The sequence below is a fragment of the Phyllobates terribilis genome, unplaced genomic scaffold (assembly GCF_046119375.1).
Source record: "Phyllobates terribilis strain yellow unplaced genomic scaffold, ASM4611937v1 Scaffold_2__4_contigs__length_985480577, whole genome shotgun sequence".
Lineage (NCBI taxonomy): Eukaryota > Metazoa > Chordata > Amphibia > Anura > Dendrobatidae > Phyllobates > Phyllobates terribilis.
In genome coordinates, this window is record NW_027362762.1 from 44,636,896 (window position 1) to 44,660,947 (window position 24,052).

Genomic DNA, 24,052 nt, shown 5'->3' on the forward strand with positions numbered 1-24,052 from the left:
TGCTGTGGATCCGGTGCAAAGGCGCGGGGAGATTACAGAGCGCGGTAGTGAGGCGCAGAGCTCCGTCTCTGCTTGTAGTAGTGGGGACGTAGCAAGAGGTGCATCAGCCGAGAGGCTGGACAGTGAGGGCGGCCCGGCGGCGGGCGTTCCATCAGGCCACGATGCTGTGGTGCGCTCCTCAGTGGGAGGGGGGAGCAGCCCGGTGTCGGGGGCCGCTCCGGTAGCCTCGGCACCTCTGAATGCTGTTGCTACTGATCACTTAGTTGAGAAGCGGCGGCAGTGTGAGGGGGCTGTCGGGGCTGAGCGTTCCGGTCCTCCCACGAAAGTGCTATTTTGTGTTGGCGTCGCTGGTCCGGAAGATCCTGATGCTAAAGATCAGCGGCGCCTAACAGCATCTAAAGATCAGCGGCACATTATTCCGAATGCCAAACAACGGAAATTACCGACCGATGATGTGGAGGGCACACATAAGACCGGGGGTGAGGTCGCCTCCAGTTCTATGGAGGTGACTGAGCCCCTTGTGCCTGATGCGGAGGTCAAAATGTCATCCGCCATTGTCACTGGTCCAGCAGGAATGAATGTGGTGGTGGGGGTGAATGAGGCTAATTCATTGTCTAGTGGTGTGGTTGCTGGTTTGGTGGAGGGTGAGATGGAGGTGGGTAATGGTGTTGCTGTTCGGGCTGATGTGGTCACTGGTCCGGTTGCCCCCCCCCGGGGGTGGCAACACCTGTCCGGAGTTATGCCAGTGTCACCTCCGGGGCAAATAGGGCATCCTCCTCGTCTCCGGGCTTTGGGGACGGCATGTTGCAACGGCGCCTTCGGGAGGCTCTAAAGAAGGGTGAGAGATCGCTAATATTAGAGGGTCGAGAGGTTGATCTATCCTTCTGGATAGAGAGGCATGGCCTCGGGGCCTTCCGAGAGCAAAAAGGGGGGGATACAGTGTGGTCCCCCCAACAGCCGGGCCAGGCAGTGTGCGTAGGAATGTGGTCCGTCTTCGGTGGAGGGGCAGTGATGCATGTCCTCCAAGGTCTAAAGTTGTGGAGCTCCTGCTGAGGATGGGCTTCAAGGCGATTGACATCTACGCCTTGATACATCCCTATTCCACGCCTGAGTTTGATGTCAGCTTTGTTCGGCCGGTGGGGCTTGAGCTCTTCTGGACGAATTATGAGTTGGCAAAAAATGAGCCCGGCTGGCGAGACTTTGCCGTTCAGGCAGTGTCTCGCCAAAACCAAATCAAGAAAGTGACCGTGATGACTCGTAACGAGTCGCTTTCTTGTTATGACATCATGACGTGGTTTGGTCGGTATGGAGAGGTGGTGGAGATGCCAAAGAAAAACCGCGATGAGTTTGGTATCTGGTCAGGGGCCTGGACGTTTATGGTAAAACTTAAGCGTTCAGGTGGTACGGTTGCCCACATTCCATCATCTGCCTTCCTGGGTAGGGATCGTATCCTGGTCTTCTACCAGGGGCAACCGAAGCTCTGTCACAGGTGCGGCGACCCCACACACTTCAGTGCAAACTGCACCGTGCAGAAATGCACGATGTGTGGGGGTGTCGGCCATCTTGCTGCTTCTTGTGTGGAGATTAGGTGCCACCTGTGTGGTGAGTTAGGTCACCCATTCAGCCGTTGTCCTCGCTCCTTCACTAATGCAGTTGAAACCCCGGTGGGAGAAAGCCATGAGGCCGATTCTGCTGGGGAGGGGACTAGCAGGGGTGGGGGAGCTGAGGGGCCAGGGAAGAAAAGTAGCTGAGGCGTCTAGACAAGCGCAGAGAGGAGAGGGAGCGGGGCGAGTCCCGGGCTACTGGGGCGGCCCCTGTCCTGGATGCCAGTGTTGCTGCTGAGGCTCCGAGGGATGATGAGTTGGATGAGGAGGTCAGGAGGATCCACAGGGAGGAAACCACCTCTGCCTCAGAATCCTCCCATTATGAAAGTATGGATGAGGATAATAAGCGGTGGCTAGAGGACAAGCGTAAGCTCGGCACCAAAAAGAAGAGAAAGAAGGGAGATAAAACATCTTCTCCCGCTCTGACCAAGGTACCTAAGGAAGGTAAAACTGACTCCCCTCTGGTTGGTCTTTCTAACCGGTTCCAAGCCCTTGATAACATCTCTTCCTCCTCTGAGGAGGCCGAGGGTGAGGTTCCGGCTTCAGCGGAGCTTACAGGGGGCGCGGAGTCTCCTTCTCCTGGGGATGCAAGGTCCTTGGGGGGAGGGACTGGCCCAGATTCCGGAGACAAGGACAAGAAAAGAAGGAAAAATGTGGGAATGGACACCTCTGTGTCATTAAAGAGGGGGAAGGATTCCTCCTCTGAGGCAGAGGATAAGGGGAGTGGGAAAAAAAAGCCATCTAACTCAATCACCAATGATGGCGGTACCCACTCCGTTGACACTGGCGTCCATTAATGTCGCCAGCATTAAGTCAAATATGGCTAGATTTGCGGCCTTTGATTTTCTCAGCCGGGTTGAAGCTGACATTTTCTTTTTGCAAGAGACCAGGCTGCCAAATATGGCAGAGGTGTTTATAGCTAAGAGGGAGTGGAGACTCGGGCCCTCCTATTGGTCTCTTGCGGCCGAGCCGTATAGCGGAATGGCGGTCCTTTTTACCGCACCGGTAGAATGCCGACGGGTTATTGAGTTAGAAATGGGGAGGTGCCTGATATTAGATGTCCTCATGAAGGGACAAGAGCTCCGGCTCATTAACATCTATGGTCCCCAATCTAAGTTGGACCGGAAGTGTCTCTTTAAGAGGATCAAGCCCTACCTTTTCACGAGTCGGCAGGTCATCTTTGGAGGGGACTTTAACACTGTCACGAGGCCCCGGGATAGAGGAGGTTCCAGAGACAAGCTGACTTATGATAGCGTCGCCCTTAATAGTATAGCTAGTGAGGCTCGCCTGGTGGATGTCCACATCCAGCACACCGCAAGCCATGAGGGGTTCACCTATCATAGAGGTAACTGTAGGTCCAGGATAGACAGGTTTTATTTAAAGGAGGAAGCCGTCTCTTCAGCAGTATCTGTTGTTGAGGTGGAGTTCTCCGATCACTGTTTGATTTTGTTTTCCCTGAATGTTACAGAGACCCCCCGGATGGGAAGAGGCTTTTGGAGGCTCAATTCGTCTCTCTTGGAAGAAGCGGAGATAAGACAGTCCTTTGAGGATTTTCTTCAGAGCCAGGTACCCTTACTGGATCTTTGTAGTAGTAAGTCAGAGTGGTGGGAGATGTTCAAGAAAAGGGTGGAGAGATTCTTCCGCCAGCTCTCGAGCCTCAGGAGCCTGGACAGGTATCGCCTGTATCAGGGCCTGAGGAGGAAACTCGAGCATCTTGTCTCAACTGGAAGTAGCCGCGAGGAGATCTCCAGAGTGAAATCTTTGCTAATGAGGTGTCAGTATGATAGACACGCATCTTTGGTTTTTGAGAGGGATTACGAGAAGTCCTGCTCGCCCGACCCTTACAGAAGCTGCAAGATGTCAGTGAATAGTAAAGTTGTTACAGGACTGGTTGACACTGCGGGGTCCCTGAAATGATCCAGATCAGGGATCCTGGAGGTCGTCAGATCCTTCTACTCGCACCTCTTGGGGAAGAGGGATCTGGATTGGGATGAGATGTCGGCTTTTCTGGCTGAAGCCGTCCCCGAACGAGGGGTAGACCCCTCTCTTGGCGTTTTGACAGAGATGATCAGGGAAGAGGAAGTTAAGTTGGCGATTGAAGGGCTTGCCCTAAAGAAATCTCCCGGTCCAGATGGCTTAACATCTGAATTCTATAAGACCTTTAAGGACGCCTTGGTTCCCCTCTTGACTGAGGTATTCAATGAGTGTCTTTCCTCGGGCACTCTGCCAAAGTCAATGAGGAGGTCTGCCCTGATCATCTTGTCAAAGGGTAAGGACCCATCTTGCATTGAGAATTGGTGTCCCATAGCGCTTCTTAATGCAGACAGGAAGGTTTTGGCAAAGGTGCTGTTTAATCGGCTGGTGAAATTTGCGCGCCGGCTCCTTTCGGGAGCTCAGCATTGCTCTGTTCCGGGCCTCAGTACAATTAGTGCTGTACTCTGTGTCCGAGAGGCGGTGGAGCAGGGTAGGGCTGGTCACTGGAAGGGGTACATGCTGTCATTGGACCAGGCAAAAGCGTTTGATCGGGTTAATCATGAGTACCTCTGGTCTGTCCTTCTGAGGTATGGCCTACCGGGGGGGGTTGTTGATTGGCTTAAGACCTTGTACGCTGGGGCAGAGAGTTTCCAGCTTGTGAACAGTTGGATTGGCAGCTCTTTTGAGGTTGGATGTGGTGTTCGCCAAGGTTGTCCCCTGAGCCCGCTGCTGTACGTGTTTGCGATTGACCCACTTCTTAGGAGGGTGGAGCGTGGACCGTTGGCTGGGATCGGGATGGACCGGGCAGCACCGGAAGCCACTCTGAGAGTGGTGGCGTATGCCGATGACGTCACCATTTTTGTTTCCTCTGATGGGGAGGCAGAGTGGCTGATGTCAGAGGTAAATCGCTACTCGGAGGCATCTGGGTCTAAGATCAACCGGGATAAGTCTGAGAGTCTCTGGCTGGGAGGAGGAGATCCTGGTTTTGATCTCCCGGACACTCTTCCAGGACCCAAAGTCTCTGCAAAAGTTTTGGCATCGAATTTGGCCAGGGGGATTACCCCAAACAAAATTGGAAAAGCAGGCTAGAGATCGCCACTCAGAAGGTGAACCAATGGAAGGGTTGGTCTTTGACCCTAAGGGTCAAAACTTACCTGCTCCCTTTGGTGATCTATCTGGGCAGTGTGTGCATCTTGCCGGAGACTCTCTGGACTCGGGTCTACAGTTTGTTCTTCCAACTGTTATGGGGGAATAGACTGAACCTGGTCAAGAGGGAGGTTACTTACCGTACGAGGAGACTAGGAGGGTTGGGTATGGTCAACCCTGTGGTATTCCTTGTGAATACCTTCATTAAGATCAATATTGCAAACCTATGGAAAGAGAGGGCTCCTCCGTGGGTATTCTCCTGTAAGGGATGGTTTCAGCCTTTCTTCCAGGAATGGGAGACAGAAGGGCAAGTGAAGGATCTACACACACCGCATGGACATCTCCCGGCTTACGCTACCGTGGTTCTGAAGGTAATTCGCCGGTGGGGTCTGGGAATGTGGGAGGTCAGGACTCCGCCAAGGAAGCTCCTTGACAAAAGGGTTCTGTTGACCCATTTTCAGAGGCCTCTGGTGCTCAGGGATTGCCCAATTCGGGATCTTGGGGTGGGTCTGCATCTTTTGAATTCTATCAGGATCCCCTCAAAGGTTTGGGACTTGGCTTGGCGCTGCTTCCATGGGAAACTGTGTGTGAGGGACAATCTGAAGTGTAGGAGCTCTGAGGACAGGAACTGTCCTCGGGAGCATTGTGGCACCATGCTTGAAAGCATGGACCTCTTCCTGCTTCGTTGTCCCTTTAACACAGAGGTGTACAACAGGGTGGGCGCCTCCATTGGCTGGCCCCGGCTGGCCGGTCTCTCTTATGCGGAATGGGCCTATGGAGCATTCGGGGACCTGGGTGGTCGGGACCGCTGCACCTTATTTCTAGTTAGCGCAGTGGTTAGGTATCACACGTGGAACGCACGGTGCTTAGTATCGACGCAACGGAAAATCCTCCCAGTGGACGATGTGTTTAGGACCATACTCGGTGACCTGGTGAAGGTGCGTTCTCTGGAGTATGAGAGACTGGGTACACGGAGGGCCGCTCTCCTCTGGAGGGGCTTTTCTTTTAGTGTGCCCTAGTCTGGTCATCTCCTCTCCTGGTGGTGGGCTGCTGCTGACACCATAGATTTTTGTTTTGATCAGTAGACAGTGATGTAGGGCTGCAGGCGCCGAACTTGGGCTTTGTTAGTTGTGGTTATTCTATTGTTTGTTATTGTATTGTTTGTTTCTATATATATTGTATATATGGATATGGATTTGGGTGTAGGTGTTAGGTTGGGTGGCGGGAAAAGGGGGAGGTGGGTTCATCTTGTGGGGTTTTGGGACACTGATTATTTGGGTGAAAAACTGGCACTGCCTGATCTGGCCTATGGAAGTTGGATATAGGCATGAGACGCAGGACCAGCTCTCAGGTCAGTGCCGGGGTTGGGAATGGTGGGCTCGAGTGTGGGGTGCTTAGTTTAGTATTGTATATATTTGTATAGTTAATATTTATTTTATATTAATTAAAAAAAAAAAGTTTGTATATATTTGTCAGCTATTGTTTATTTTGTTTATGTTTATTTTACTTATTGTTTGTGGTTATTATTTTGTTTGGTAACCGGAACAGAAGTCTGTAGTGTAAGTTTTTATTATTGTGTATATATGTATAATATGTGTGTGAGGAGAGAGGGAGCGGCTGGACCAGTTCATTATATTGTTTATTTTCTGATTATAAATTTTGTTATGCTTTTCATTTTTATAATAAAAGATCTACAGGAGGTAACTCAGGATCAGTAATGTAATGTATGTACACAGTGACTGCACCAGCAGAATAGTGAGTGCAGCTCTGGAGTATAATACAGGATGTAACTCAGGATCAGTAATGTAATGTATGTACACAGTGACTGCACCAGCAGAATAGTGAGTGCAGCTCTGGAGTATAATAGAGGAGGTAACTCAGGATCAGTAATGTAATGTATGTACACAGTGACTGCACCAGCAGAATAGTGAGTGCAGCTCTGGAGTATAATACAGGATGTAACTCAGGATCAGTAATGTAATGTATGTACACAGTGACTGCACCAGCAGAATAGTGAGTGCAGCTCTGGAGTATAATACAGGATGTAACTCAGGATCAGTAATGTAATGTATGTACACAGTGACTGCACCAGCAGAATAGTGAGTGCAGCTCTGGAGTATAATACAGGATGTAACTCAGGATCAGTAATGTAATGTATGTACACAGTGACTGCACCAGCAGAATAGTGAGTGCAGCTCTGGAGTATAATAGAGGAGGTAACTCAGGATCAGTAATGTAATGTATGTACACAGTGACTGCACCAGCAGAATAGTGAGTGCAGCTCTGGAGTATAATACAGGATGTAACTCAGGATCAGTAATGTAATGTATGTACACAGTGACTGCACCAGCAGAATAGTGAGTGCAGCTCTGGAGTATAATACAGGATGTAACTCAGGATCAGTAATGTAATGTATGTACACAGTGACTGCACCAGCAGAATAGTGAGTGCAGCTCTGGAGTATAATACAGGATGTAACTCAGGATCAGTAATGTAATGTATGTACACAGTGACTGCACCAGCAGAATAGTGAGTGCAGCTCTGGAGTATAATAGAGGAGGTAACTCAGGATCAGTAATGTAATGTATGTACACAGTGACTGCACCAGCAGAATAGTGAGTGCAGCTCTGGAGTATAATACAGGATGTAACTCAGGATCAGTAATGTAATGTATGTACACAGTGACTGCACCAGCAGAATAGTGAGTGCAGCTCTGGAGTATAATTCAGGATGTAACTCAGGATCAGTAATGTAATGTATGTACACAGTGACTGCACCAGCAGAATAGTGAGTGCAGCTCTGGAGTATAATACAGAATGTAACTCAGGATCAGTAATGTAATGTATGTACACAGTGACTGCACCAGAAGAATAGTGAGTGCAGCTCTGGAGTATAATGCAGGATGTAACTCAGGATCAGTAATGTAATGTATGTACACAGTGACTGCACCAGCAGAATAGTGAGTGCAGCTCTGGAGTATAATACAGAATGTAACTCAGGATCAGTAAGGTAATGTATGTACACAGTGACTGCACCAGAAGAATAGTGAGTGCAGCTCTGGAGTATAATTCAGGATGTAACTCAGGATCAGTAATGTAATGTATGTACACAGTGACTGCACCAGCAGAATAGTGAGTGCAGCTCTGGAGTATAATACAGGATGTAACTCGGGATCAGTAATGTAATTATGTACACAGTGACTGCACCAGCAGAATAGTGAGTGCAGCTCTGGAGTATAATACAGGATGTAACTCAGGATCAGTAATATAATGTATGTACACAGTGACTGCACCAGCAGAATAGTGAGTGCAGCTCTGGAGTATAATACAGAATGTAACTCAGGATCAGTAATGTAATGTATGTACACAGTGACTGCACCAGAAGAATAGTGAGTGCAGCTCTGGAGTATAATGCAGGATGTATCTCAGGATCAGTAATGTAATGTATGTACACAGTGACTGTGTAACATACCTGGCGGCGTCCTTGCATAGTGGTCCATCTCCCACTGTGCAAGAGCGCGCACTTGATCTCCAGTCCAGGGTGTCTCTCTGGCTTCCCTCCATGCTGTCTGTTTGCTTCTGTGTCTGCTGCTTAAGGGCCGCGCCTGATCACTTCCTGCTTTTTGTACCTGCTGCAGGCACACCCCTTGTGCGTCCTCAGCCTATTGCTGTCTGTCACCTGTTATTTAAACAGCTGCCCCAGTTAACCCATGCCTGAGCATCTTGCCCTGTCAGTTGGCTTTTGTCTCTGACATGCCAGGTCCTGTCTATGTTACCTGTCTTGCAGTATCTGTTCCCATGTCTGTACTGTGTCCTATCTGTGTACCTTAACCTGCAGTCTGTACTCGTTCCTTGCCTGTTTGTTCCGCCTTCCTGGAGGCTGTATTTCCAGGCTAGTCTGAACACGCTCCTTGCCTGTTCGTCTCGCCTCTCTGGGGGCCGTATTCCCAGACCCTCTCCTGTATCCCACTGCAGTGTCGGTCTCCTCCGTACACTCAGTACCAGTCTGAACTCTCTCCTATCTTTTACCTGTTTTTTCTCTATGTCCGTTCCTTTCCTTTTTCTGCAGAGTCTGAACTCGTACCTAACTCCTGCTCGTTGTCACTGTGCTTCCGTTTGTGAGTTTGTGGTCCACTCGCTACTTCTCTGCAAGTACCCTGTGGGTATCTGGTTCTGCCTTTCCCTTCTAGTCTGTTCCGTGTGAACAGAGTCCTGTTCCCTCTGTGTCTGCGGTTTTCGCTTTGCTCAGCTCTGTCCGCCGCGTCTGCGGTTTTTGCTTTGCTCAGCTCTGTCCGCCGCGTCTGCGGTTTTCGCTTTGCTCAGCTCTGTCCGCCGCGTCTGCGGTTTTCGCTTTGCTCAGCTCTGTCCGCCGCGTCTGCGGTTTTCGCTTTGCTCAGCTCTGTCCGCCGCGTCTGCGGTTTTCGCTTTGCTCAGCTCTGTCCGCCGCGTCTGCGGTTTTCGCTTTGCTCAGCTCTGTCCGCCGCGTCTGCGGTTTTCGCTTTGCTCAGCTCTGTCCGCCGCGTCTGCGGTTTTCGCTTTGCTCAGCTCTGTCCGCCGCGTCTGCGGTTTTCGCTTTGCTCAGCTCTGTCCGCCGCGTCTGCGGTTTTCGCTTTGCTCAGCTCTGTCCGCCGCGTCTGCGGTTTTCGCTTTGCTCAGCTCTGTCCGCCGCGTCTGCGGTTTTCGCTTTGCTCAGCTCTGTCCGCCGCGTCTGCGGTTTTCGCTTTGCTCAGCTCTGTCCGCCGCGTCTGCGGTTTTCGCTTTGCTCAGCTCTGTCCGCCGCGTCTGCGGTTTTCGCTTTGCTCAGCTCTGTCCGCCGCGTCTGCGGTTTTCGCTTTGCTCAGCTCTGTCCGCCGCGTCTGCGGTTTTCGCTTTGCTCAGCTCTGTCCGCCGCGTCTGCGGTTTTCGCTTTGCTCAGCTCTGTCCGCCGCGTCTGCGGTTTTCGCTTTGCTCAGCTCTGTCCGCCGCGTCTGCGGTTTTCGCTTTGCTCAGCTCTGTCCGCCGCGTCTGCGGTTTTCGCTTTGCTCAGCTCTGTCCGCCGCGTCTGCGGTTTTCGCTTTGCTCAGCTCTGTCCGCCGCGTCTGCGGTTTTCGCTTTGCTCAGCTCTGTCCGCCGCGTCTGCGGTTTTCGCTTTGCTCAGCTCTGTCCGCCGCGTCTGCGGTTTTCGCTTTGCTCAGCTCTGTCCGCCGCGTCTGCGGTTTTCGCTTTGCTCAGCTCTGTCCGCCGCGTCTGCGGTTTTCGCTTTGCTCAGCTCTGTCCGCCGCGTCTGCGGTTTTCGCTTTGCTCAGCTCTGTCCGCCGCGTCTGCGGTTTTCGCTTTGCTCAGCTCTGTCCGCCGCGTCTGCGGTTTTCGCTTTGCTCAGCTCTGTCCGCCGCGTCTGCGGTTTTCGCTTTGCTCAGCTCTGTCCGCCGCGTCTGCGGTTTTCGCTTTGCTCAGCTCTGTCCGCCGCGTCTGCGGTTTTCGCTTTGCTCAGCTCTGTCCGCCGCGTCTTCGGTTTTCGCTTTGCTCAGCTCTGTCCGCCGCGTCTGCGGTTTTCGCTTTGCTCAGCTCTGTCCGCCGCGTCTGCGGTTTTCGCTTTGCTCAGCTCTGTCCGCCGCGTCTGCGGTTTTCGCTTTGCTCTGCTCTGTCCGCCGCGTCTGCGGTTTTCGCTTTGCTCTGCTCTGTCCGCCGCGTCTGCGGTTTTCGCTTTGCTCTGCTCTGTCCGCCGCGTCTGCGGTTTTCGCTTTGCTCTGCTCTGTCCGCCGCGTCTGCGGTTTTCGCTTTGCTCTGCTCTGTCCGCCGCGTCTGCGGTTTTCGCTTTGCTCAGCTCTGTCCGCCGCGTCTGCGGTTTTCGCTTTGCTCAGCTCTGTCCGCCGCGTCTGCGGTTTTGAATTTGTCTCCTAGTCTGTACTGGACCCTACTCAGCCTGTGCTCTAGTCTGCCTGTTCCTGTATTCCCCGGTGTGGGTCAACAGCCGTGTCCGGAGTCTGACCTGGAGTAGACCCTGGTTCCTCTGCTCGGTTCCTCCCTGGTGCACTGGCGTCGTATGCCGTTGTGCGACCTTGGTCGGATCGGGCAGATACTTAGTTATGCCCCTCCAGGCACTCTCCGGTTCAAGGCACAGTGGAATCACTACATAAACACGCACACGCCAGTCAGTCCGGGCGTGTGCATTACAGCCTGCACCAGCAGAATAGTGAGTGCAGCTCTGGAGTATAATTCAGGATGTAACTCAGGATCAGTAATGTATGTACACAGTGACTGCACCAGAAGAATAGTGAGTGCAGCTCTGGAGTATAATTCAGGATGTAACTCAGGATCAGTACAGGATCAGTAATGTAATGTATGTACACAGTGACTGCACCAGCAGAATAGTGAGTGCAGCTCTGGAGTATAATACAGGATGTAACTCAGGATCAGTCATGTAATGTATGTACACAGTGACTGCACCAGCAGAATAGTGAGTGCAGCTCTGGAGTATAATACAGGAGGTAACTCAGGATCAGTCATGTAATGTATGTACACAGTGACTGCACCAGCAGAATAGCGAGTGCAGCTCTGGAGTATAATACAGGAGGTAACTCAGGATCAGTAATGTAATGTATGTACACAGTGACTGCACCAGCAGAATAGCGAGTGCAGCTCTGGAGTATAATACAGGATGTAACTCAGGATCAGTACAGGATCAGTAATGTACTGTATGTACACAGTGACTGCACCAGCAGAATAGTGAGCGCAGCTCTGGAGTATAATACAGGATGTAACTCAGGATCAGCCATGTAATGTATGTACACAGTGACTCCACCAGCAGAATAGTGAGCGCAGCTCTGGAGTATAATACAGGATGTAACTCAGGATCAGTAATGTAGTGTATGTACACAGTGACTGCACCAGCAGAATAGTGAGTGCAGCTCTGGAGTATAATACAGAATGTAACTCAGGATCAGTAATGTAATGTATGTATACAGTGACTGCACCAGCAGAATAGTGAGTGCAGCTCTGGAGTATAATACAGGATGTAACTCAGGATCAGTAATGTAATGTATGTACACAGTGACTGCACCAGCAGAATAGTGAGTCCAGCTCTGGGGTATAATACAGAATGTAACTCAGGATCAGTAATGTAATGTATGTACACAGTGACTGCACCAGCAGAATAGTGAGTGCAGCTCTGGAGTATAATACAGGATATAACTCAGGATCAGTAATGTAATGTATGTACTCAGTGACTGCACCAGCAGAATAGTGAGTGCAGCTCTGGAGTATAATACAGGAGGTAACTCAGGATCAGTACAGGATCAGTAATGTAATGTATGTACACAGTGACTGCACCAGCAGAATAGTGAGTGCAGCTCTGGAGTATAATACAGGAGGTAACTCAGGATCAGTAATGTAATGTATGTACACAGTGACTGCACCAGCAGAATAGTGAGTGCAGCTCTGGAGTATAATACAGGAGGTAACTCAGGATCAGTAATGTAATGTATGTACACAGTGACTGCACCAGCAGAATAGTGAGTGCAGCTCTGGAGTATAATAGAGGAGGTAACTCAGGATCAGTAATGTAATGTATGTACACAGTGACTGCACCAGCAGAATAGTGAGTGGAGCTCTGGGGTATAATACAGGAGGTAACTGAGGATCAGTACAAGATCAGTAATGTAATGTATGTACACAGTGACTGCACCAGCAGAATAGTGAGTGCAGCTCTGCAGTATAATACAAGATGTAACTCAGGATCAGTACAGGATCGGTAATGTAATGTATGTACACAGTGACCGCACCAGCAGAATAGTGAGTGCAGCTCTGGAGTATAATACAGGAGGTAACTCAGGATCAGTAATGTAATGTATGTACACAGTAACTGCACCAGCAGAATAGTGAGTGCAGCTCTGGAGTATAATACAGGATGTAACTCGGGATCAGTACGGGATCAGTAATGTAATGTATGTACACAGTGACTGCACCAGCAGAATAGTGAGTGCAGCTCTGGAGTATAATACAGGATGTAACTCAGGATCAGTAGTGTAATGTATGTACACAGTGACTGCACCAGCAGAATAGTGAGTGCAGCTCTGGAGTATAATACAAGATGTAACTCAGGATCAGTAATGTAATGTATGTACACAGTGACTGCACCAGCAGAATAGTGAGTGCAGCTCTGGAGTATAATACAGGATGTAACTCGGGATCAGTACAGGATCAGTAATGTAATTTATGTACACAGTGACTGCACCAGCAGAATAGTGAGTGCAGCTCTGGAGTATAATACAGGATGTAACTCAGGATCAGTACAGGATCAGTAATGTAATTTATGTACACAGTGACTGCACCAGCAGAATAGTGAGTGCAGCTCTGGAGTATAATACAGGAGGTAACTCAGGATCAGTAATGTAATGTATGTACACAGTGACTGCACCAGGAGAATAGTGAGTGCAGCTCTGGAGTATAGTACAGGATGTAACTCAGGATCAGTACAGGATCAGAAATGTAATGTATGTACACAGTGACCGCACCAGCAGAATAGTGAGTGCAGCTCCGGAGTATACTACAGGATGTAACTCAGGATCAGTAATGTAATGTATGTACACAGTGACTGCACCAGCAGAATAGTGAGTGCAGCACTGCAGTATAATACAGGATGTAACTCAGGATCAGTAATGTAATGTATGTACACAGTGACTGCACCAGCAGAATAGTGAGTGCAGCTCTGGAGTATAATACAGGATGTAACTCAGGATCAGTAATGTAATGTATGTGCACAGTTACTGCACCAGCAGAATAGTGAGTGCAGCTCTGGAGTATAATACAGGAGGTAACTCAGGATCAGTACAGGATCAGTAATGTAATGTATGTACAGTGACTGCACCAGCAGAATAGTGAGTGCAGCTCTGGAGTATAATACAGGAGGTAACTGAGGATCAGTAATGTAATGTATGTACACAGTGACTGCACCAGCAGAATAGTGAGTGCAGCTCTGGAGTATAATACAGGATGTAACTCAGGATCAGTAATGTAATGTATGTGCACAGTTACTGCACCAGCAGAATAGTGAGTGCAGCTCTGGAGTATAATACAGGATGTAACTCAGGATCAGTAATGTAATGTATGTATACAGTGACTGCACCAGCAGAATAGTGAGTGCAACTCTGGAGTATAATACAGGATGTACCTCAGGATCAGTAATGTAATGTAATGTATGTACACAGTGACTGCACCAGCAGAATAGTGAGTGCAGCTCTGGAGTATAATACAGGATGTAACTCAGGATCAGTAATGTAATGTATGTATACAGTGACTGCACCAGCAGAATAGTGAGTGCAACTCTGGAGTATAATACAGGATGTACCTCAGGATCAGTAATGTAATGTAATGTATGTACACAGTGACTGCACCAGCAGAATAGTGAGTGCAGCTCTGGAGTATAATACAGGATGTAACTCAGGATCAGTAATGTAATGTATGTACACAGTGACTGCACCAGCAGAATAGTGAGTGCAGCTCTGGAGTATAATACAGGATGTAACTCAGGATCAGTAATGTATGTACACAGTGACTGCACCAGCAGTATAGTGAGTGCAGCTCTGGAGTGTAATACAGGATGTGACTCAGGATCAGTAATGTAATGTATGTATACAGTGACTGCACCAGCAGAATAGTGAGTGCAGCTCTGGAGTATAATACAGGATGTAACTCAGGATCAGTAATGTAATGTATGTACACAGTGACTGCACCAGCAGTATAGTGAGTGTAGCTCTGGAGTATAATACAGGATGTGACTCAGGATCAGTAATGTAATGTATGTACACAGTGACTGCACCAGCAGAGCAGTGAGTGCAGCTCTGGAGTATAATACAGGATGTAACTCAGGATCAGTAATGTAATGTATGTACACAGTGACTGCACCAGCAGAATAGTGAGTGCAGCTCTGGAGTATGATACAGGATGTAACTCAGCATCAGTAATGTAATGTATGTACACAGTGACTGCACCAGCAGAATAGTGAGTGCAGCTCTGGAGTATAATACAGGATGTAACTCAGGATCAGTACAGGATCAGTAATGTAAATTTATTAGATTATAGTTTATTTAGAAGGGACCGGAAACAGGGGAAGGGCGGAGGAGTCTGCTTATATGTAAGGTCACGTCTAAAACCCAGACTAAGGGAAGATATAGGAGAGGGAGAAGAGGGGGTCGAGTCCATGTGGGTAGAGATAGAGGGAACTAAAAATAATAATAAAATATTACTGGGGGTCTGCTATAAGCCACCAAATATAACAGAGGAGAATGAGAATCTGCTATTAGGACAAATAGACAAAGTAGCAAAACATAATGAGGTGATTGTAATGGGGGACTTCAACTACCCGGATATTGACTGGGAAACAGAAACCTGTAGATCGCAGAAAGGAAAAAGGTTCTTGACAAATATTAAGGATAATTATCTCTCCCAACTAGTGCAGGAACCAACGAGAGGGAAGGCAGTGTTGGACTTAATATTGACTAATAGGCCTGATAGAATAACTGAGGTACAGATAGGGGGGCACCTAGGTAATAGCGACCATAATATTATCGACTTCAAAATGCCCTTCAGTAGGGTTATCAATAAGGGAACAACAAAAACATTAAACTTTAGGAGGGCGAAGTTTGATCATCTGAAAGAAAACCTTCAACTTATAGACTGGGACAAAGTTCTTAATCAAGGAAATACGAATAGTAAATGGGAAACCTTCAAAAGAATTCTGAATACTCAGTGCGAGAGGTATATACCGTATGGGAATAAAAGGGCCAGAAATAAGAGGAAACCAATATGGTTGAACAAGAACGTAAAAGGGGCGTTAAATAGCAAAAAAGAGGCATTCAAGAGATTAAAACAGGAAAACAGTAAGGAGGCACTAATGTGTTACAAGGAAATAACGAGAACCTGCAAAAAACAAATAAAAATAGCGAAGGAGGAAACAGAGAGACGTATTGCTAGGGAAAGTAGATCAAATCCCAAACTGTTCTTTACGTATATAAATAGTAAAAGGATTAAATCGAATAATATTGGACCGATAAAAAGTGATGAAGGCAAAATCATAGAGAAAGATGAGGATAAAGCTAATCTATTAAATACATTTTTTTCGTCAACTTTCACAAAGGAAATCGAACTAACAGGCGAAATGAGAAGTGACAAGCTTAATCCTCCACTAAGTATGACAAATCTAACCCAAGCTGGGGTACAGAAACGCCTCAGTAACATTAAAATAAACCAATCACCAGGACCTGATGGCATACACCCACGGGTACTAAGGGAACTAAGTAATGTGATAGACAGACCGTTATATTATATTTAAGGACTCTGTTGAGACTGGGTCTGTGCCACTTGATGGGCGACAGGCGAATGTAGTGCCAATATTCAAAAAGGGAGCGAAAAGTGACGCCGGAAACTATCGGCCGGTGAGTCTGACGTCCGATGTGGGCAAAATTTTTGAAAGCTTCATTAAAGAGGCAATTACAGAGCATCTTGATGCTAATAATCTATTAACCCCGAACCAACATGGATTCATGAGGAATCGCTCCTGCCAAACACACCTGAGTGACTTCTACGAGGAGGTTAGCTCTCGAGTAGATCAGGGGGAACCAGTGGATGTCGTGTATCTCGACTTCTCAAAAGCGTTCGATAGCGTGCCACATAATAGGTTGGTATACAAAATGAGAATGATGGGGCTGGGGGAAAATGTCTGCAAGTGGGTAGCTAACTGGCTAAAGGATAGAAGGCAGAGGGTGGTTATAAATGGAATATACTCACATTGGGTAAGCGTCACTAGTGGGGTACCACAGGGGTCTGTACTAGGCCCAATGTTATTTAATATCTTTATTAACGACATAGTCAACGGGATAAATAGTAAAATATCAATATTTGCAGATGACACAAAGTTATGTAAAACAATTAATACAAAAGAGGACAGTGCAGACCTACAGAGGGATTTGGATAAGCTGGGTAGGTGGAGCATTAAATGGCAAATGAGGTCTAACGAGGAGAAATGTAAGGTCATACATATGGGAAGGAGAAATGGAAGTCACCAGTACTCACTGAATGGGAAATCATTGGGGAATTCAGAGATGGAGAAGGACTTGGGCATCTTGATTGATGGCAAACTAAATTGGAGTGCCCAAAGTCAGGCCGCTGCTGTAAGGGCAAACAGGGTAATGGGATGTATCAGAAGAGGTATAGCTGCAAAGGATGAGAACATTGTTCTTCCACTGTACAACGCACTGGTCAGACCACACTTGGAATACTGTGCTCAGTTATGGGCCCCAATATATAGAAAGGATATAAATGAGCTTGAAAAGGTACAAAGGAGGGCAACAAAATTAATAAAGGGAATGGAGGGACTGCAATACCCAGAGAGGTTGGCAAAACTAGGACTATTCAGCCTGGAAAAGAGAAGGTTGAGGGGGGACATAATAAATGTGTACAAATATGTTAGGGGACAGTATAGAGACCTTGCCAGGGATTTGTTCAAAAGGAGGGATATTACGGTAACAAGAAGGCATTCACTAAGACTGGAAGAGAAAAGGTTTCAGCACCAGCATAGGAAGGGGTTCTTTACGGTAAGAGCAGTGAGAATATGGAATTCACTGAGTGAGGAGACGGTAATGTCGGATTCACTACACCAGTTCAAGCGGGGACTGGATGCATTTCTAGATACCAGGCAGATTTCAGCATATACTTAAAAATAGAATAAAATAGTAGGTTGATACAGGGATTTATTCTGACTGCTGGTTTCAGAGTCGGGAGGGAATTTTTCCTCAGGTGAAGATTGGGGTTTGGTTTTTTTGCCCTCCTCTGGATCAACTTTAGCAATTACAGAACTAACAGGTCGAACTTGATGGACGCAAGTCTTTATTCGGCTTTACAAACTATGTTACTATGTTACTATATTACTATGTTACTATGTACACCGTCACTGCACCAGCAGAATAGTGAGTGCAGCTCTAGAGTATAATACAGGATGTAACTCAGGATCAGTAATGTAATGTATGTACACAGTGACTGCACCAGCAGAATAGTGAGTGCAGCTCTAGAGTATAATACAGGATGTAACTCAGGATCAGTAATGTAATGTTTGTACACAGTGACTGCACCAGCAGAATAGTGAGTGCAGCTCTGGAGTATAATACAGGATGTAACTCAGGATCAGTAATGTAATGTATGTACACAGTGACTGCGCCAGCAGAATAGTGAGTGCAGCTCTGGAGTATAATACAGGATGTAACTCAGGATCAGTACAGGATCAGTAATGTAATGTATGTACACAGTGACTGCACCAGCAGAATAGTGAGTGCAGCTCTGGAGTATAATACAGCATGTAACTCAGGATCAGTACAGGATCAGTAATGCAATGTATGTACACAGTGACTGCACCAGCAGAATAGTGAGTGCAGCTCTGGAGTATAATACAGGATGTAACTCAGGATCAGTAATGTAATGTATGTACACAGTGACTGCACCAGCAGAATAGTGAGTGCAGCTCTGGAGTATAATACAGGATGTAACTCAGGATCAGTACAGGATCAGTAATGTAATGTATGTACACAGTGACTGCACCAGCAGAATAATGAGTGCAGCTCTGGAGTATAATACAGGATGTAACTCAGGATCAGTAATGTAATGTATGTACACAGTGACTGCGCCAGCAGAATAGTGAGTGCAGCTCTAGAGTATAATACAGGATGTAACTCAGGATCAGTAATGTAATGTATGTACACAGTGACTGCACCAGCAGAATAGTGAGTGCAGCTCTGGAGTATAATACAGCATGTAACTCAGGATCAGTACAGGATCAGTAATGCAATGTATGTACACAGTGACTGCACCAGCAGAATAGTGAGTGCAGCTCTGGAGCATAATACAGGATGTAACTCAGGATCAGTAATGTAATGTATGTACACAGTGACTGTACCAGCAGAATAGTGAGTGCTGCTCTGGAGTATAATACAGCATGTAACTCAGGATCAGTACAGGATCAGTAATGCAATGTATGTACACAGTGACTGCACCAGCAGAATAGTGAGTGCAGCTCTGGAGTATAATACAGGATGTAACTCAGGATCAGTACAGGATCAGTAATGTAATGTATGTACACAGTGACTGCACCAGCAGAATAGTGAGTGCTGCTCTGGAGTATAATACAGGATGTAACTCACGATCAGTACAGGATCAGTAATGTAATGTATGTACACAGTGACTGCACCAGCAGAATAGTGAGTGCAGCTCTGGAGTATAATACAGGATGTAACTCAGGATCAGTACAGGATCAGTAATGTAATGTATGTACACAGTGACTGCACCAGCAGAATAGTGAGTGCAGCTCTGGAGTATAATACAGGATGTAACTCAGGATCAGTAATGTAATGTATGTACACAGTGTCTGCACCAGCAGAATAGTGAGTGCAGCTCTGGAGTATAATACAGGATGTAACTCAGGATCAGTAATGTAATGTATGTACACAGTGTCTGCACCAGCAGAATAGTGAGTGCAGCTCTGGAGTATAATACAGGATGTAACTCAGGATCAGTACAGGATCAGTAATGTAATGTATGTACACAGTGACTCCACCAGCAGAACAGTGAGTGCAGCTCTGGAGTATAATACAGGATGTAACTCAGGATCAGTAATGTAATGTATGTACACAGTGACTGCACCAGCAGAATAGTGAGTGCAGCTCTGGAGTATAATACAGGATGTAACTCAGGATCAGTAATGTAATGTATGTACACAGTGACTGCACCAGCAGAATAGTGAGTGCAGCTCTGGAGTATAATACAGGATGTAACTCAGGATCAGTAATGTAATGTATGTACACAGTGACTGCACCAGCAGAATAGTGAGTGCAGCTCTGGAGTATAATACAGGATGTAACTCAGGATCAGTACAGGATCAGTAATGTAATGTATGTACACAGTGACTGCACCAGCAGAATAATGAGTGCAGCTCTGGAGTATAATACAGGATGTAACTCAGGATCAGTAATGTAATGTATGTACACAGTGACTGCGCCAGCAGAATAGTGAGTGCAGCTCTAGAGTATAATACAGGATGTAACTCAGGATCAGTAATGTAATGTATGTACACAGTGACTGCACCAGCAGAATAGTGAGTGCAGCTCTGGAGTATAATACAGCATGTAACTCAGGATCAGTACAGGATCAGTAATGCAATGTATGTACACAGTGACTGCACCAGCAGAATAGTGAGTGCAGCTCTGGAGCATAATACAGGATGTAACTCAGGATCAGTAATGTAATGTATGTACACAGTGACTGTACCAGCAGAATAGTGAGTGCTGCTCTGGAGTATAATACAGCATGTAACTCAGGATCAGTACAGGATCAGTAATGCAATGTATGTACACAGTGACTGCACCAGCAGAATAGTGAGTGCAGCTCTGGATTATAATACAGGATGTAACTCACGATCAGTACAGGATCAGTAATGTAATGTATGTACACAGTGACTGCACCAGCAGAATAGTGAGTGCTGCTCTGGAGTATAATACAGGATGTAACTCACGATCAGTACAGGATCAGTAATGTAATGTATGTACACAGTGACTGCACCAGCAGAATAGTGAGTGCAGCTCTGGAGTATAATACAGGATGTAACTCAGGATCAGTACAGGATCAGTAATGTAATGTATGTACACAGTGACTGCACCAGCAGAATAGTGAGTGCAGCTCTGGAGTATAATACAGGATGTAACTCAGGATCAGTAATGTAATGTATGTACACAGTGTCTGCACCAGCAGAATAGTGAGTGCAGCTCTGGAGTATAATACAGGATGTAACTCAGGATCAGTAATGTAATGTATGTACACAGTGTCTGCACCAGCAGAATAGTGAGTGCAGCTCTGGAGTATAATACAGGATGTAACTCAGGATCAGTACAGGATCAGTAATGTAATGTATGTACACAGTGACTCCACCAGCAGAACAGTGAGTGCAGCTCTGGAGTATAATACAGGATGTAACTCAGGATCAGTAATGTAATGTATGTACACAGTGACTGCACCAGCAGAATAGTGAGTGCAGCTCTGGAGTATAATACAGGATGTAACTCAGGATCAGTAATGTAATGTATGTACACAGTGACTGCACCAGCAGAATAGTGAGTGCAGCTCTGGAGTATAATACAGGATGTAACTCAGGATCAGTAATGTAATGTATGTACGCAGTGACTGCACCAGCAGAATAGTGAGTGCAGCTCTGGAGTATAATACAGGATGTAACTCAGGATCAGTACAGGATCAGTAATGTAATGTATGTACATAGTGAGTGCAGCTCTGGAGTATAATACGGGATGTAACTCAGGATCAGTAATGTAATGTATGTACACAGTGACTGCACCAGCAGAATAGTGAGTGCAGCTCTGGAGTATAATACAGGATGTAACTCAGGATCAGTAATGTAATGTATGTACACAGTGTCTGCACCAGCAGAATAGTGAGTGCAGCTCTGGAGTATAATACAGGATGTAACTCAGGATCAGTACAGGATCAGTAATGTAATGTATGTACACAGTGACTCCACCAGCAGAACAGTGAGTGCAGCTCTGGAGTATAATACAGGATGTAACTCAGGATCAGTAATGTAATGTATGTACACAGTGACTGCACCAGCAGAATAGTGAGTGCAGCTCTGGAGTATAATACAGGATGTAACTCAGGATCAGTAATGTAATGTATGTACACAGTGACTGCACCAGCAGAATAGTGAGTGCAGCTCTGGAGTATAATACAGGATGTAACTCGGGATCAGTACAGGATCAGTAATGTAATTTATGTACACAGTGACTGCACCAGCAGAATAGTGAGTGCAGCTCTGGAGTATAATACAGGATGTAACTCAGGATCAGTACAGGATCAGTAATGTAATTTATGTACACAGTGACTGCACCAGCAGAATAGTGAGTGCAGCTCTGGAGTATAATACAGGAGGTAACTCAGGATCAGTAATGTAATGTATGTACACAGTGACTGCACCAGGAGAATAGTGAGTGCAGCTCTGGAGTATAGTACAGGATGTAACTCAGGATCAGTACAGGATCAGAAATGTAATGTATGTACACAGTGACCGCACCAGCAGAATAGTGAGTGCAGCTCCGGAGTATAATACAGGAGGTAACTCAGGATCAGTACAGGATCAGTAATGTAATGTATGTACAGTGACTGCACCAGCAGAATAGTGAGTGCAGCTCTGGAGTATAATACAGGAGGTAACTGAGGATCAGTAATGTAATGTATGTACACAGTGACTGCACCAGCAGAATAGTGAGTGCAGCTCTGGAGTATAATACAGGATGTAACTCAGGATCAGTAATGTAATGTATGTGCACAGTTACTGCACCAGCAGAATAGTGAGTGCAGCTCTGGAGTATAATACAGGATGTAACTCAGGATCAGTAATGTAATGTATGTATACAGTGACTGCACCAGCAGAATAGTGAGTGCAACTCTGGAGTATAATACAGGATGTACCTCAGGATCAGTAATGTAATGTAATGTATGTACACAGTGACTGCACCAGCAGAATAGTGAGTGCAGCTCTGGAGTATAATACAGGATGTAACTCAGGATCAGTAATGTAATGTATGTACACAGTGACTGCACCAGCAGAATAGTGAGTGCAGCTCTGGAGTATAATACAGGATGTAACTCAGGATCAGTAATGTATGTACACAGTGACTGCACCAGCAGTATAGTGAGTGCAGCTCTGGAGTGTAATACAGGATGTGACTCAGGATCAGTAATGTAATGTATGTATACAGTGACTGCACCAGCAGAATAGTGAGTGCAGCTCTGGAGTATAATACAGGATGTAACTCAGGATCAGTAATGTAATGTATGTACACAGTGACTGCACCAGCAGTATAGTGAGTGTAGCTCTGGAGTATAATACAGGATGTGACTCAGGATCAGTAATGTAATGTATGTACACAGTGACTGCACCAGCAGAGCAGTGAGTGCAGCTCTGGAGTATAATACAGGATGTAACTCAGGATCAGTAATGTAATGTATGTACACAGTGACTGCACCAGCAGAATAGTGAGTGCAGCTCTGGAGTATGATACAGGATGTAACTCAGCATCAGTAATGTAATGTATGTACACAGTGACTGCACCAGCAGAATAGTGAGTGCAGCTCTGGAGTATAATACAGGATGTAACTCAGGATCAGTACAGGATCAGTAATGTAAATTTATTAGATTATAGTTTATTTAGAAGGGACCGGAAACAGGGGAAGGGCGGAGGAGTCTGCTTATATGTAAGGTCACGTCTAAAACCCAGACTAAGGGAAGATATAGGAGAGGGAGAAGAGGGGGTCGAGTCCATGTGGGTAGAGATAGAGGGAACTAAAAATAATAATAAAATATTACTGGGGGTCTGCTATAAGCCACCAAATATAACAGAGGAGAATGAGAATCTGCTATTAGGACAAATAGACAAAGTAGCAAAACATAATGAGGTGATTGTAATGGGGGACTTCAACTACCCGGATATTGACTGGGAAACAGAAACCTGTAGATCGCAGAAAGGAAAAAGGTTCTTGACAAATATTAAGGATAATTATCTCTCCCAACTAGTGCAGGAACCAACGAGAGGGAAGGCAGTGTTGGACTTAATATTGACTAATAGGCCTGATAGAATAACTGAGGTACAGATAGGGGGGCACCTAGGTAATAGCGACCATAATATTATCGACTTCAAAATGCCCTTCAGTAGGGTTATCAATAAGGGAACAACAAAAACTTTAAACTTTAGGAGGGCGAAGTTTGATCATCTGAAAGAAAACCTTCAACTTATAGACTGGGACAAAGTTCTTAATCAAGGAAATACGAATAGTAAATGGGAAACCTTCAAAAGAATTCTGAATACTCAGTGCGAGAGGTATATACCGTATGGGAATAAAAGGGCCAGAAATAAGAGGAAACCAATATGGTTGAACAAGAACGTAAAAGGGGCGTTAAATAGCAAAAAAGAGGCATTCAAGAGATTAAAACAGGAAAACAGTAAGGAGGCACTAATGTGTTACAAGGAAATAACGAGAACCTGCAAAAAACAAATAAAAATAGCGAAGGAGGAAACAGAGAGACGTATTGCTAGGGAAAGTAGATCAAATCCCAAACTGTTCTTTACGTATATAAATAGTAAAAGGATTAAATCGAATAATATTGGACCGATAAAAAGTGAGGAAGGCAAAATCATAGAGAAAGATGAGGATAAAGCTAATCTATTAAATACATTTTTTTCGTCAACTTTCACAAAGGAAATCGAACTAACAGGCGAAATGAGAAGTGACAAGCTTAATCCT

The 24,052-nt window shown here is 46.3% G+C and overlaps 1 protein-coding gene across 3 annotated transcripts in view; it reads right to left on the bottom strand.

Annotated features, from left to right (window-relative positions):
* MAP6 (microtubule associated protein 6) overlaps positions 1-24,052 on the bottom strand; it is a 105,837-nt gene that overhangs the window by 19,711 nt on the left and 62,074 nt on the right. The gene's annotated exons all lie outside the window — the stretch shown is intronic.